Below are 15356 nucleotides of genomic sequence, written 5' to 3' on the forward strand. Positions count from 1 at the left end.
TTTCTTTTAACACACGCAATCGTGTTACATCAACTATAATCAATGTGTTTTTTCATTAAAAATAAATTAAGTAGTCACAGTGCAAATGCGGAAGTGGCCTTATGTACGGTCCGAGTGATAGCGGAAAGCGGGAATAAAAACCCAAATAAAAATGACAAAAAAATATAATGATCGTAATTAATGTACTTTACGGAAAGATACCGATATTTTCGTGTCATAAAACCTCTAATTACCTATTCAAATTTTCTTGGATTTAAACTCATTACTCCATTATTTTTTAACATCGAAACTTTCCTTGAGAATGAGACCAAAATACCATAATAATAAAATTCATTCATAAAAAGATGTTTGCTTTTGTATTTTCTCCCACTTACTTAAACATTGACTTCTAGAAAAATAACATATTGTGTTCCTATAAGACTACTGACAAGTTAGTATCAAATTCAACGAACAACGATTTATGTAGCGGCCTAATTTAGTATTTGCTGTAAGTTAAAAAATATGAAAAAACATTCATTATTTTATATATAATGTAGACCGTAACAATTTACTTGTAGATTTTTGAATAGATAATTTACAAGAAATAAAAATAGTTTTAATAATTTTGAAGTTTTATAAGTAGTGGAATTTGTGGACGATTTTAAATTATTTATATTTGTATAAATATCCGCTCCGCTTGTAATTTATGGACGCTGTCACTCGGAACCGACATGGCGCTTGTAGGAAGAATGTTTTCCGATCTAGGGTCTTAGCAGATATGTTACTTTTGGCATCGGCAATCCACGTTTTAACTATTTTTCGGTAGCTTTTCGGATGCATCGATCAAACGCTACACTCTGAACACATAAATGCCGACCATAGTTACGTTTGGGCGCTTGAAGTATCAACCTAACGAAAAAAATACGTAGCATTAACGTAGTCACTCAAACGAGCGTTTTAAATTTTGCTACCGATCGTCACATGTCACAGAAAGGTGATGCAGCTTAGACGAAATCGTCAAGATATGAGACTTAAGACGTCTATGCTTAAAGTAATATGACTGTTGGGACCATTGCAAAATCGTATTACAGGTGACACTGCTTTTTCGTACGTATTTTTAGTCACTAGGTAATATTTATAAAGATGAGAATATTGTGTGAATTTGTTTTTTGTATATAAGTGAGTTGTTAGACGTATTTGTTTAGAAATATTTATATTATATAGATTTATAAATTGCTACAGCTAGCAGATGTTTTACGTACTGTATGTACACAAATTCTATATATTATATTAATTTTGTTATTACTCAAATTGTTCTAAAAGTATAGTGAGTTTTTATGTGAAGTTGAAAAAGTAAGTGTTCAATGATAATTATTACATGTGTCCGTTAAAATAAAAATAAAGATTAATATTTATTTCAAGTGAGTGTTTTATTGTATAATATATCCTTTTTATTTCAAACCCCATAAATGTATAATAGATACGAATCTGATTTATTAATGACGTATTTGAAACAAAGTTCAGTAACGGTTGTTTTCCAATATGGTTGTATTTATTTTTACCTCTGGCTCATTCTGTATAATGTATGAGTGAGAAACATTCACCTCAAAAGCCATTTTGAACTACAAACTTTATTAATACAAATTATTTACATTTTCATTTAACACATTTTACTGCTTCTCAAAAAATCATATCGCAGATAATTTCCGCTCTCAGTGAGACCATACCTTTATCCACCTTTGTAAGTTGATAAAATGAAACGTATTTTGGTACATTATTTATTGCCTATTTAGAATTTCATTGGCCATCAAGTCTATGAAATATGGGCCCATTAGATCGCGTGTAGCGTTTTATAATTTCCTCCAGCGGTAAATTACTTTTTACGCAATCTCGCCATAGAAATACTCGTATATTTATGGAAAATGTTGCTGCAATATTAGTTTTTACACTTGATCTTGACCCTGAAGTTTATGTAATAGCTTTTTGCGCGGTAATAGTGAGGGATTATTTACATTTTTAAATTAAGTTCTGGTTCATCTGTGTAGGTCATAGAATAAATTAAGGGCCAGGTTTTATAAATAATATTAAAATATTAATAATCTTTATTTTTGATGTAACAGAAATATAGAAAATTTGAAAACATGAAAATTATTTAATGTTTTAAAGAATAAGCATTATTGTCTCACTTGCTCCATTATTTGTGCATACTTTTCCTGAAGACCACTAGACACACCCAAAACTCATTAATATCCCAAAAAAAGTAGATTTACAAATGTCTTCAGACATTGAACGTATCAGTCACGGGCCGGTGCAACCAACATTTTAATATTGTGTCGCAGTCGAGTTACGGTAGACATATATATTATGTCAATGTGCATTGTATAGGAAAATACTTTTTGTCTGCCACGGCACGCGTCTGACACGCTCTATGTCTGTAGATGTATATGAACCCTAAAATATTGTAGCTATGGTAAATTAGGAGTTCAACTACCTAATAATAATATATCAAAAATGTTATCACCACTTACATTCTTTACAACGCTCCGTATTTTTATTCGATTGCGGATGGTAATGTTTTAAGAGCGTATGTATGTCTCATTCTTTTGCACACCCTACAGCCCAAACGACTTCAAGAATTTTAACATATGAGGTGTCATTAGATTCGTCTAAATTGCGAAACTAACCATAGGCTATATTTTTGAGCAGTATTTTTTTGTCTTTATCATAATTTCTTGTCTAATAAGGATATTATTATTTACAGAAATAACACTATCATTATGCAGAGTGACCGCAACAAAGCAGTTATTTTGCTGACCACGAGAGGTTATCGTTGGTCACCAGGCGTCCATAATCTCATTGGGTAGTTGACGTCATCCCTTCTAAATGTAAAGCCTTATTTACTTGTTTTACTGATAGTGGATAAGCGATACGCGATAAATAATGCGAACCCAAATGGAGAAAGTGAGATCTACAGATTTTGAGTTATTAAAGCTTTAAATTAATGAAAAAAGGTGCAAAAAGAGCTCTCCTTCAAAGCCGGCGATGCATTGGCGACTCCACTGGTGTTGCAAATGTCCATAGGCGACGTTAACTACTTTCCATCAGGTAGCACGTTTGCTTTATCGTCAGGTTCAAATATATATATAAAAAAAAGGTTCGTGTAATATAACGCATAGTAGTGTGTAGTTCTTTTTTTTAGAAATTGGCTGTAAAATTAGTTAAAATTACTGCTCCTCTCGTATTGTGTTTAGATTTAACTGCACAAAATGAAAGTGTTACTATTTATCTAAAATCATATTTAAAATTTACTATTATTTTAACTGTCCTAAGAGGTTCATTTCTGGGAGTCACTAAACTGGTATAAAGTCTAAATTATATAGGTAAAGTACAACGTGTATCATATACAAGTACATACGGGTTGGATCGTGTCACTGACGTGACCTAAAAACTCTATTTATCATTCTATTACAAATTTAAACATTATTATAATCCATATTCTTACAAAATAATTTGCAACAACTAAAACTTAATAATATGATTATTTTGTAAACACATTCAGGCTAATTACTCGTTCCTCGCTTCTCGATTCTGGTGAAACATGTCCTTATGACGATTGCTTTAGGGATGCCATTCTCCAGATAACCGACAACTATAACCACAAAGCAGAACTGTTTCGTAACCATAACTATAATACAAATGTAAATAAACTTTAGCTATGAACCGCGACGATGACATTTATTATATACTAGCTGCTTTTCCTTACTTCGCTTGCATATTACGTTTTTATAAGTAAACTAGTATGGAGTTCACCTGATGGTAAGTAGTGCCCACCCTTAGATTTATGTAACCAATACCAAATAGAACGGTGATACCTGAAGCAGATTACAGATGCGCTGTCACTCCTGAGGACCTGACGAGGAGTTAGTTTCTACCGCCTAAGGACATTTATACTTAACTCCATATAAAGCATGGTATTCACATGAAGCCAAATACAAATGCGATGCGTTGTCTAAGATTTCCACCTTTTAAGTAAGTCAGCTAGTCAGCCTTTATAGATTATATAAGATAGAATTTTACAGAAAAATGTTTATGTCTGCTTAAGTATACATACGGTATACTAAGCAATATACTGTTATACGAGACATTCCAAGTTAGTCCTCAGAGATAGTAACTCATTCTGATCGACCTCAGGAAGGACTACGAAGAAAGGTAAAATGAGGGCAGGTGGCAACTTGCCTTCAAGTAGATTGTATAGTACCTTGTCACTACAGTATTATAAAAAGTTTTACATAGAGTTTATATAATACAACGTTTATTTCAGTAGCGTAGCTTTATGTTTCAAGTATGCTTCAAACAAAATTAACAGCGAGCGAAGCCTTTAACACCGTAGCGCTTAACGCTTAGCTAACTCTATCAAGGGAGGTGTAGCGGAAACGAACTCTACATTTTTATAAACACGATAATCCCACTAACGTCATAAAGACCTTACTCTATGTATGTATTCCTTTGGTTGTATGTATGTATGTATGTATGTATGTATGTATGTATGTATGTATATATGTATGTATGTAGCGGAATCTTTGAGCCTAATTTTCACAGATTTCCGCAACTCTGATTAATTTTAAACTTTGCACACGTATCAAGGACCGATGACAATGCAATAATTTGATAACAGTATTCCCATTATCCTTATTAGATTAATTAATTCCCCAATATATGAGTTTGTCACACACTAAAAATTAAATATAAATTCTCTTTTTACTTTGAATTGAATTATTATTTTAATAACTTACATTATTTTCTACTTTTTAATTCTATTAGCAATAAAAACGTGGTTTTTTAAACTATTTATTTATTATGAAGTGGAAATACATGTGTATTATGTATGCAGTATTAACAAATGATAAATGGTTACTACACACCACGTATGTGTATCACTGTCCCACTGTTGGACACGGATCTCCTCTCAGGGTGAGAGCGATTAGGCCATAGTCCTTCGCGATGGCTGAGTGCGAACTGGTAGACTCGTATATACGTTTCCTCCCAATTTTCCCTTCATCGTGTAAGCAAGTGATCATTTAATTCTAATGCGCACGGAAATTTAAAAGCAGAGTTCAAACGTCATATCTCTTGATTGAGAGACCGGGTTTCTAACCATTAGTCTATTACTGCTATTATTACATTATTATTCACTACAGATTTATAAATTTCAGCGCTCTTTCAAAAATAGCATTAAAATAAAGAAGTCGCGATCTTTTATTCATTTTGTAAAACTTATCTTATGTCCAACTCGTTAAAGAGAACTGTTATCTTTCCAGGCTACTGAGCGAAATGAATTACAATTTTTGTCCATTTCATAGAAGCGGATAAAAGAAATATCTGGTGGGTGTCACAAGGGATGGGTTATTCTGGTACTTTTTTAGATGAATTACGATACTACTTATAGTAAAGTATAAAGAATTTTTGACAAAGGGAGATCTCCCGCCGGGCTAAGTGATCATGCCCGGGGAGCGGCCGTGCTCCGACAGTCTCAGTTCGGAGCTTGTATATATGCAAGATATTTAGAAAACTTCAACAGCGTGATTCAGCAGCGCCATCTCTTGACGAGTAGCGGAAAGTCGCTATAAATTGAAGAAGTACGAGTATAATGAATTGAAATAAGTTGAGGTTGGAAATATTTATTGTGGCTCAATTGAAATGACACTTATTTCTACCTACGTATAGATTGATGTATAGTGATTAGGTAAACATGAATTGCCGCCCATGAATATTTATAATCAATCCCAAATAGGATATGAATCGTACCTGAGCTCGATCAGAAGCGTTGTCACTCCTAACGACTAAGGTGGAATGCCTGTATATATTTCCCTCTTACAATACTCTGCAACCCAAAATTCAGCAATACTTGACACTGGTGTCATAGGTGAGGCAGTAGTGTATTTGAAGGTGGTAGAACCCTTTGTGGTTCGACTCCGGCGGCACCACCGCCACACCTATTTCTACCTAATAACAGCAGTGTTTGGCGCTGCTGTGTTCTGATTTGAAGGATGTGGTAAGGAAGACATTATTTTCCGAGGTGTTCCAGCTTAGTCCTCAGGAGTAGCGGCGCGTCTGTGGCCAACCTTGAGTAGGAATATCTAACCCTATCTGGGGTTGCCCATGGGCGACAGTAGCCACTTACCATCAGGTGGACTGCATGCTCGCTACTCCTATATTGAATAAAAAAAGTGTCACCAGAGTCGAACCCTGAAAGGATCAACCACATTTAGATATGTGTGTACTAAGTAACTTGAATAATACTTAACAACGGGTGACGGCGCGCCTGTATACCAGTATTATATCAAGAGCCTACTTCTATTATACAAAAGATCCTTTTTTATTTATTGCCACAAAAAATACAAGCGGACGCTTACCTGACGGGTTAATCTCATTACGCACCGGGCACAGGTGGATGCCGCGAGGAGGCTGTACGCCTAAATCTACTCGCAAATACGTGTACTTGTTTCATTTTAATGTATATAAAAGAAGGTATGTTCGTCTTTAGATCATCATTAAAACTTGTTATATAAATGTTATTTAGTGTGGTGAGGCAGGTGATAATTGATTTCTAATACATTGCTTTTAAAAATAAGAGATGCTTAAGCTATGTCTGATATAATAAGATATGTACGTCTGGGATTCGAACCTCGGACCCATCGAGTAAAAGGCCGCGTTCAACCTTTAGACTATCACAATTGACCACTAAACTATAGTTTAAGCATTTCAGCCTTACAAGGGACGGATGACTAGGAAATAGGGTTAATGTAATTGTTGAAAGAATCCGGCGTCTATTACGAAGCGTCATCTGCGTATAAAAAATAATGATAACAATATCATTATCTAAGATTATACACCAAAAAAAGTAAATTTGCGTCACTCACGTCACGAACGTAGGCAACTAAATGGGAGATTTCATTACAAATAAAACAGAAAGAGCAGCTTTTTTTAAGTAAAAAGAGAAATATACACAATTCTCGGGAAAATAAGTCTGAAAATCTTGGGAATTATTTACGTAGCGCTTTCGTAGAGGCTTCGTAGCGCTCGTAGATGTCTCGTAGACCCTGATGTGCCGTGACTCGTTATGAAGAGCGCTAAAGATTTGCCTTTAAGGTAAATTGTGGTCGTATTTTTAGTAATTCAATAGTAATTAATGTAGCAGTTTTAGGAAAGGATTAACGCTAGTAAAACTTAAAATATTTTCTCGATTTTAAATTAAAATAACTAGTTTTTAATCATTACAATCTTTTTATTGTAAAAGTAATTTTAGTAATGAGTTTCAATTATAAAGAACTAACAAAATATCTTAGCTATTAACAAACCTTCCTGCAGTGATGTTAATTGTAAAAAAAATATTATCTACTAACATTATTTTAAATCTTAAAAGATTATAAAGGTTGAGATGTTCACACATTTGCACAATGTTTTATTTATATTATTTCAATTTTCTGATGCTTGTAATAACTTGATTCATGAATGAGATTTTTTTTTCTAGGCCAGCGATAATTATGAGACCAATTTTTGGGTCCTAAGTGCATTTTAACACTTTAGTAATTTACTTTTGTAGTAAACTTTAACAAAAGTAAATTATTAAAAAAAGTGTTTGACATTTTCATACTTACTAAGGCCTACTTAGACTGAAACAGTGGCAGAATAATCTCCAAAAACATAAGAAAATGTTATCTTAAAAGTTAATGGGAAACAAAACACAGCCTGATTATATTTTTATATCACAGATCCGTTTTTCATTATGGAACCGAAGCCAAAACTTTATGACATATTTCAGGGCGGAGATTACAATTCAGCTGAATTCAAAATACACAAACAGAGCATTATGTCCCTTATGTATATAGACATGAAGCCTAAAGTCCTTTACCAAGTTAATGATGTTATGAACACTTTAACACCTGATTTATCATGTAACTTTTGTTTCTCTTACTTGTCCCAAAATTTCAGGCTTTGTCCGAATTCTGAAGAATGTAGGAAGAGAAATTTGCAACATTATTGCAACGTTGCTAAATACAATTCATTTAAACAAGTTTCGTATTACATTTGTTACAGTTGACTAACTAGAAAGTTTCTTTATGAAAGTAAAATAGCAAATGAGTGTAATTTTGAATATCTGATGGTAAGTGATCACAACATACAAGTGACAATCAACTTTATCCAATCCAAAAAGCAATGAAGTAAGGTCGTCAGAAATAAGTAGATTGCAATTTATCTAAGAGTGAAGGTGGTGGTATACAGCAGTGGTAGCCTAGTGGTTAAGAAACTCTGCTTCTCGATCGAGGGGTTCAATGTTCAAATACCAGGCACGCACCTCTGATTTTTTAAATTTATGTGCGTATTAGAAATGAATTATCATTGCTAAACGTTGAAATACAACATCGTGAGGAAACCTGCATACCTGAAAGATTTATAAAAAAGAAAAAAAAAACCAAAATCTCAAATGTACGTGAAGTCTACCAATACGCACTTGGCCAGTGCGGTGGACTATGGCCTAATCCTTCTCATTCTGAGAGGAGACCCGTGCCCAGCAGTGGTACAGTAATAGGTTGATGATGATGATGGTGGTCAAGCCTTTTGCGGTTCGATCCCGGAGGTACTATTGCCATTCTTATTTTTACCTAATAACAATAATTAGGTAAAATTCAATTATTTTTACCTAATGACTCTGCTGTGTTTCGGTTTGTGGAGCATGGTAACGGAGAAAAACTTCTCCTTGCATTATATTTAGCCCTCAGGGGTAGCAAGCAATCTTTGAACAATCTAAGGTGGGACTTTTTATCTAAGGTCGATTACAGATGTCCATGGGCAGCAATAGCCACTTACCATCAGGTAGACTACATGCACGTAAGCGATACCTAATTAGTGGTTCTATGTGGTAAGAGTCAAAAGGTTTCACTATAACAAAATAAAACATATTTTGAAAATAAACTAAAGTGACCTCAACGGCAAGAAGAAGCGCTTATCTTTATCTTTTTGCTAGAAAATAAATTAAAGTCTATTTAGAAATGGCCAACAGCCGACGATAACGAGACTCCCTGAAGGTCCAACGGTGAATGCAACTTTTGTCAGATTTCATTTTAACAGATCTAGGTGTTTTTGTCTGAATTTTACCTTGACTTTATTATAAAGTGTGATATTTTTAAAATTCTGGGTATAAAATTGTCAATGACGAATTTTTTTAAAATAAATTTATTATGTTTACTAGTTGATCCGGCAAATGTTGTGTTGCCATATAAATAAAAAAATGTTAAGGGTGAACAACCTTTATCACTTAGGGGTATGAAAAATAGATAGTAGCCGATTCTCAGACCTAATGAATATGCATATAAAATTTGGTGAAAATCGGAAGAGCCGTTTCGGAGGAGTACGTTAACTAGAATTGTGACACGAGAATTTTATATATGTCGGAGAAGGACGGCTCTCATCGACATCATTGATAGAATCTATGGGTTTTGTGGGCGTTGTCATAGGGTAGATGCAGGCACAAATACAGTAATCACAGTATTTATTGTTCTCTTAACATAATAACTTCGGATTTACAAAATAACTATACTATACTACTACTATTACTTTACAAACAAAGGATTTGAGCAGCAGGTTCAAGGTAGTGACTACACGCTCCAAAGCACAACGAAATAATGATCCACCTCGATCACTCACATCCGTTCTTATCAAAGTTTCCCCACCGCGCCGCCACATACCTCGACCCCACTAGAGACCTCTTAAAGTCTCTGCTCTGATTCTAATACAAAAGCTATACAATACTGTTAATTATAATTTAAAACTATTAACCCTTCGATTGATCAAGTACCAATAACATTACTAAAATACTAAAGTAACAGTATAGCTAAAGCTATATTAAATAACTCTGACTCTTCCTCCGACATATATAAGATAATTTAAGCGTATGTATGATCGCAACACTAAATCTTAGAAAGAGCTGAACCATTGTTTTTTACCTACTGTGGAGGGTAATGTTATTAGGGCGTATGTGTGTTTCTACTTAGGTCTCATTTTATGTTTTGTTTTTGTTTTTTTTTATTATTCCTTTTATTATTTTTAATATTTGACATAATGACCATAGCAAAACATGCTCTGTAAAATCATCTATTACAGTTCAAGCGATAAAGCCTTGTAAGATTCATGGACGGATATCTGATAGCATCTTAGTAACAGCCTTGTTTTCGCCCTGTGTGTACGGAAGTATAATAAGTAGTTGTGGTCATATTTTTAACAGCAACTATATTATAACATAACAGCTCCATTAACAAGTAGGTATCTGTAAATTTGTCCCTGTAATACCGGGATCAGAATAGGGCTACGGTATCCCCTGCCTGTCGTAGGCGGCGACTAAAAGGGGGCTTCCGAGATTGCGGGCGGCAACAGTGGGAACTCGAACCGTCTAGCAAGCGACCCCGGGAAGGACGGCGGTATGTGTGGTCGCATACCGTCGTAAACACCAGACGGTGTGGAGAGCGCCTGGGCTCACCTGCAGCCTGATGGGGAAACACGTTCAGAGGACTCCGGTTGTGTTCCGTTGGAGATCCCGAAGTCCTCTTCGCAGCGCTAAGGATGGCCACCGGGTATCTTTTGAAGGTTTCCCCTCATTAACTAAAAAAAGGTAATGTAAATTGCATACTTCGAATTAAAGTACCTACATGGTTTTAATTAACACGTTTTCATACATGTACTAAAGTTCGTTTAACCTGAAAATATTGATGTAGGTAATTGGGAACAGCCGATCAGTATTCTGTTGTAGGAACTGGCGCAGGTGCGTATCAGAGCCTACAGCTAACTAATAACTCAGAAATTTATATTTGGCCATAAAATAGGAAACAATTTTCGTAATGGTTGCTATAAGATTTTCAAACTGGGGTAGAAATAGATTGATGTACGCTTTTATGTAGTATTGAGAAAACGAGCATGCAGTCCACCTAATGGTAAAATGGCTATAGATTTCTGTAATCAATCCCAGATGAGATTCGATTCCTACATGAGGTTGCCACAGATGCGTCGCCCATGAGGACTAAGTTGGACAGCTTCGGTTACGTCTGGCTTCCGTGTCTCCCTTAAAAACTGATCACAGCAGCGCTTAATACTGTTGTTATAAGGCATAAATAAGTCTGGCGGTGGTACCTCCATTTTATATGTAGTTTACTTTCCAGAAAATCAAACCCTAAACACTATGTTTCATAAAATACAAAATAATTTCAGTAACGATTTTCTAAAATATTTATATAAATAAAATTCCTTTATTTCAGGCAACTAAAGACTCATATTATATGTGTTAGTAAAAGATTACTTATAAGCTATGTTAGTACCTACTATAATTCATTACCATTTATTAATTTATTTTATATTAAATTAGCTAGTTATCATGTCATTAAAATTATTAAGAATCACAATTATTTGCAATTAAGATTAAATTTGAAAGTTTGAAGTTGAGTAGTTTGTACTTTGCCTCTCCGGGATTGGAACCCTGGTCTTCCCGTGTTAATTACTGCCACGGAACAAAACGCGCAGTTAAAGTGCACGCCAGTTAATTAGTTCTTCTTGACCTATTTACTGAATCGGGTTAACTGGTTTTTGTTACGTAAAAAATTAACCTTAATGAACAAATCGGCGGTGAGATCTGATGATTTTTTCCTTTGTATGTATTTATTGAAGATCCATAAGTTTTTTTTGGTGGTAGAATTCTTTGTTGTTCGACTCAGACGGCAATACTGCTACACCTATTTCAGTCAAGTAACAGCAGTGTTAAGCTGCTGTGGACTGATTTAAAGGATGGGATGGGTAAGTATGTCTCCATACTAAGAGTGGGGAAAAGTATGTCTCCATACTTTTCCGATACGTTCCAGTTTAGTCCTCAGAGGTAGCGGCGCATCTATAGCCGACTTCATGTGGGTATTTAATCTTATGTAGGGTTGATTACAGACGTTTATGGATGGCAGTAGCCACTTACCATTACGTGTGTTACATGCTGGTCAACTGCTTCTATAATATAAAAAATCGCTCGCGGTCTTCTATATCACGGGATTTGCAAAAGTAACCAAAATTCTAATATTCCTGATTGATCCACTTGTTAACAATAAACACAAAACTCATTTGTCAAAGAAAGCACGATTTAAATCGTATCGTAATTCCCTCTTTATCTCGAGTCTCAACGACGGGAAACATCATTATTATGAACGACTATTAAAGTTGGATAACAAACCTTCTTACCTAAGAATAAGGCTTAGTATCATGGTAAAGTAGCTCAGTGATTGATAAGACGGAGTCTTAAACAAGAGTAATATTTCGATAGCAAATACATTAAATGATGGATGACACACGGGATGTAATTCTGCCTCAAGACGTTACTTTTATATACGAATAATAAAATAAAAAATAATACTAATAATATTTAGAATAGTGGAAATATTTTTATTTGGTTCATTAATTTATTTTAAGTTCTTATAATGTTATTTTTTGTTTTTTAAATAATGTATACTTAGCAGTCACTTAAATAAATGTTCATATAACAATAAAGATATTCAAATGTTATTTTCTATCTTGTTTTATATAACAAATAAAATAATAAAAAAGTGAAAAACATACATTTAAGAACATATTTCATTTAAGACTAATATTCGCGAAATTGATTTTAACGTTACATTATTTACACGTTACATTTCAGTATTTTTAGATACTTACTAATGTTTTGTAATCAACCCTGAATTGGATTAAAGTCCTACCTAAAGTATTAAGAGAACAGAGCACTGCCTTTAAATGTCACAAGGCAAAAATAAGTTTGTGAGCGGTGCTTTCGAAGTTACATTAGGAAGCTCTCCAGCACGTTTACGCTATTACAATCTTCATTGATTATAATTAGTAACAAGATAATAATTATATGTAACATGTAGCATCGATATGATAACAATATGTAAAAGTACCGAATACTTACATCTTATATATAAAATTCTCGTGTCACAGTGTTAGTTATCGTACTCCTCCGAAACGGCTTTACCGATTTTCACCAAATTTTATATGCATATTCAGTAGATCTGAGAATCGGCTACTATCTGATACTTCATACCCCTATGTGATAAGGGTTGTTCACCCTAACATTTTATTTATATGGCAACACAACGTTTGCCGGGTCAGCTAGTACTTTTATAATATAGACGCCTGAAATTAAATCTCGTGTGTTTCCAGGCATTGTTTGAGAGATTCTTTGTGTAAAGAGAAGTTCTCCGATGGCCTCTAATTTATGAAGTGGGAAGGAAGAACAAAGGGTATTCCATTCAATTGAATTATCAGATAAATGTAGAAAGTTCGCGATCCCCTCTATCTATGCGTATAATATATGAGTTACAGATTTTACGCACACACTAGAATAAAAAAGGCCAAGTGTTTGTCTGTAATCTTATAATAAATGTCATTTTCTTAATTCGTCTTATTTGCCACGATATGTGGATGTGCTAAAATAAGGCAGGTTTAATAGGCCCTACTAAAGACATAGGCGAGATTTTTTTTTTTTTTAAAAAGAAAGCCGTATTTATTTTTGCCGATTCAGAGACTATTTATTCCGGATCCCCCTTAACATAGGGTAAGTAAGATTTCAGAAACTAACCGACTTTTTCTTGCAGATCTTGTCTACACTATTACTCTTGAGATGCTCCCTACGCCCATGCACTAGTGTTTAATGTTAGCAAAACTAATAAACGTCTTACACAACAGTTGTGGCAGACAAATCACTGTAACTACTGACTTATACTAGCATTGTTACAATATACTCGCGTAAGTCGGTTCTCTTAAATACATTTTCACAAAGTAGGGATGGCGATTCTGTCTGAAAAAGATCGATTTTTGAATCGATTCGAATATACGTGTAATAAATCGATTTAAAAGAAAATCGAGGTCCATATAAAAAATGTCTATAACACATTCAACGAACTTCGAAAAGATCGACTTTCGATTTTCTCGGATTAAAGATCGATTCGTTGAATCGATCCATTACTGGAGATCGATAAAATATTCGATCTTTTTGGTCCAATTAATCGGTTTTTTGATTGATCAGCAAAAAGTTAAAGCAGCGCGGTGGACTATGGCCTAATCCTTCTCATTATGAGAGGAGACCCGTGCTCAGCAGTGGGACTCTGAAGTTTCATTACGTGTGCTAATACACACCTCACACAGTAATGGGTTGTTGATGATGATGATGATTCGATTAATCGATCTCAGATCGCCATCCCTATCACGAAGTATATAATATTATATTCAAATGTATAATAAAGTACTTTGTCACGAAAGGCCACAAAGTCACGAAATGAAACAGACTTTTCCTCGTTGTAAGTCGCGGTCGTTTGCAAGATAACAAAGAAATTTATAAAGTCCGTGATCCTCTAAATGAGTTGAACTTTGCAGATTCAGGGATTTGGGTTTCGAAGACTATTGTCAGAGGCAAAGATTCTTGCAAATAAACGTTTATTTTTCTCAACTTTTTATAGCTTTGCTTTGTCAGTTGTTATGTGATATTTAAAAAATACAACTTGTCTTTTTTGGATTTGTAAAGAACTTTGGCGTACTGGATTTTAGGATATGAAGGGTTTATATAGTAGTTTTATAGTAGCGGTTACGTATATTGGCCTAGCAGGGTTCGGGGTTCCATTTTCGGTCAGGCTAACATCTAAATATTTTAGTAATAAACAAAACCCGGCTACTAAAAAATAACCTATATCCCATTCCCAGAGTTAAGAAGAATCCAATGGTACCATATGATATCACTTATATATGTCAAGCCTGCAGAGTGTGGTAAAAATAAGCCGTACTTAGATAAATAATTTACTCTAGATAACACGCAACATTTCCCTCCGCATTCGGGTAAAAATACCAAAATAAATACAATTTACACAAAATATAAAAATATCAAAGAGTTGAAAAGGTAACTCGATTCCAGATTTATCTTAAGATGAGTATAGATTACTTCGACATTTTACCGGTAATTAGGTGTTTCGTTAGTAATTGACGCCTTGGGCGTTTTCAGATAATATCGGCCCTTGCTATCGAGTTAATTTCACGCTACAAATTTTATGTAATGTCTATTGTACGTTTTAAATGATTTTCCAAAACAAAAGTGTTGCGTTCGTTGCGTATTGGCGTATAGTTAATAGTATCAAGCATTCAAAATTCAAAATCTATGCTATACATTTTGGATAAAAACTGCTTGGCAACAATCCGCGGCCACTATGTACAATGATTTACAATTTAAACCATGCAGTATGCACCACCCTCCCATATAGGACACGTGTAATGTGCATAAAACAAAACGTATACTATACCAATACACCACC

This window comes from Epargyreus clarus, unplaced genomic scaffold, assembly GCF_041222505.1.
Source record: "Epargyreus clarus isolate Ecla_fem2 unplaced genomic scaffold, WU_Ecla_fem_2.2 ptg000006l, whole genome shotgun sequence".
NCBI lineage: Eukaryota > Metazoa > Arthropoda > Insecta > Lepidoptera > Hesperiidae > Epargyreus > Epargyreus clarus.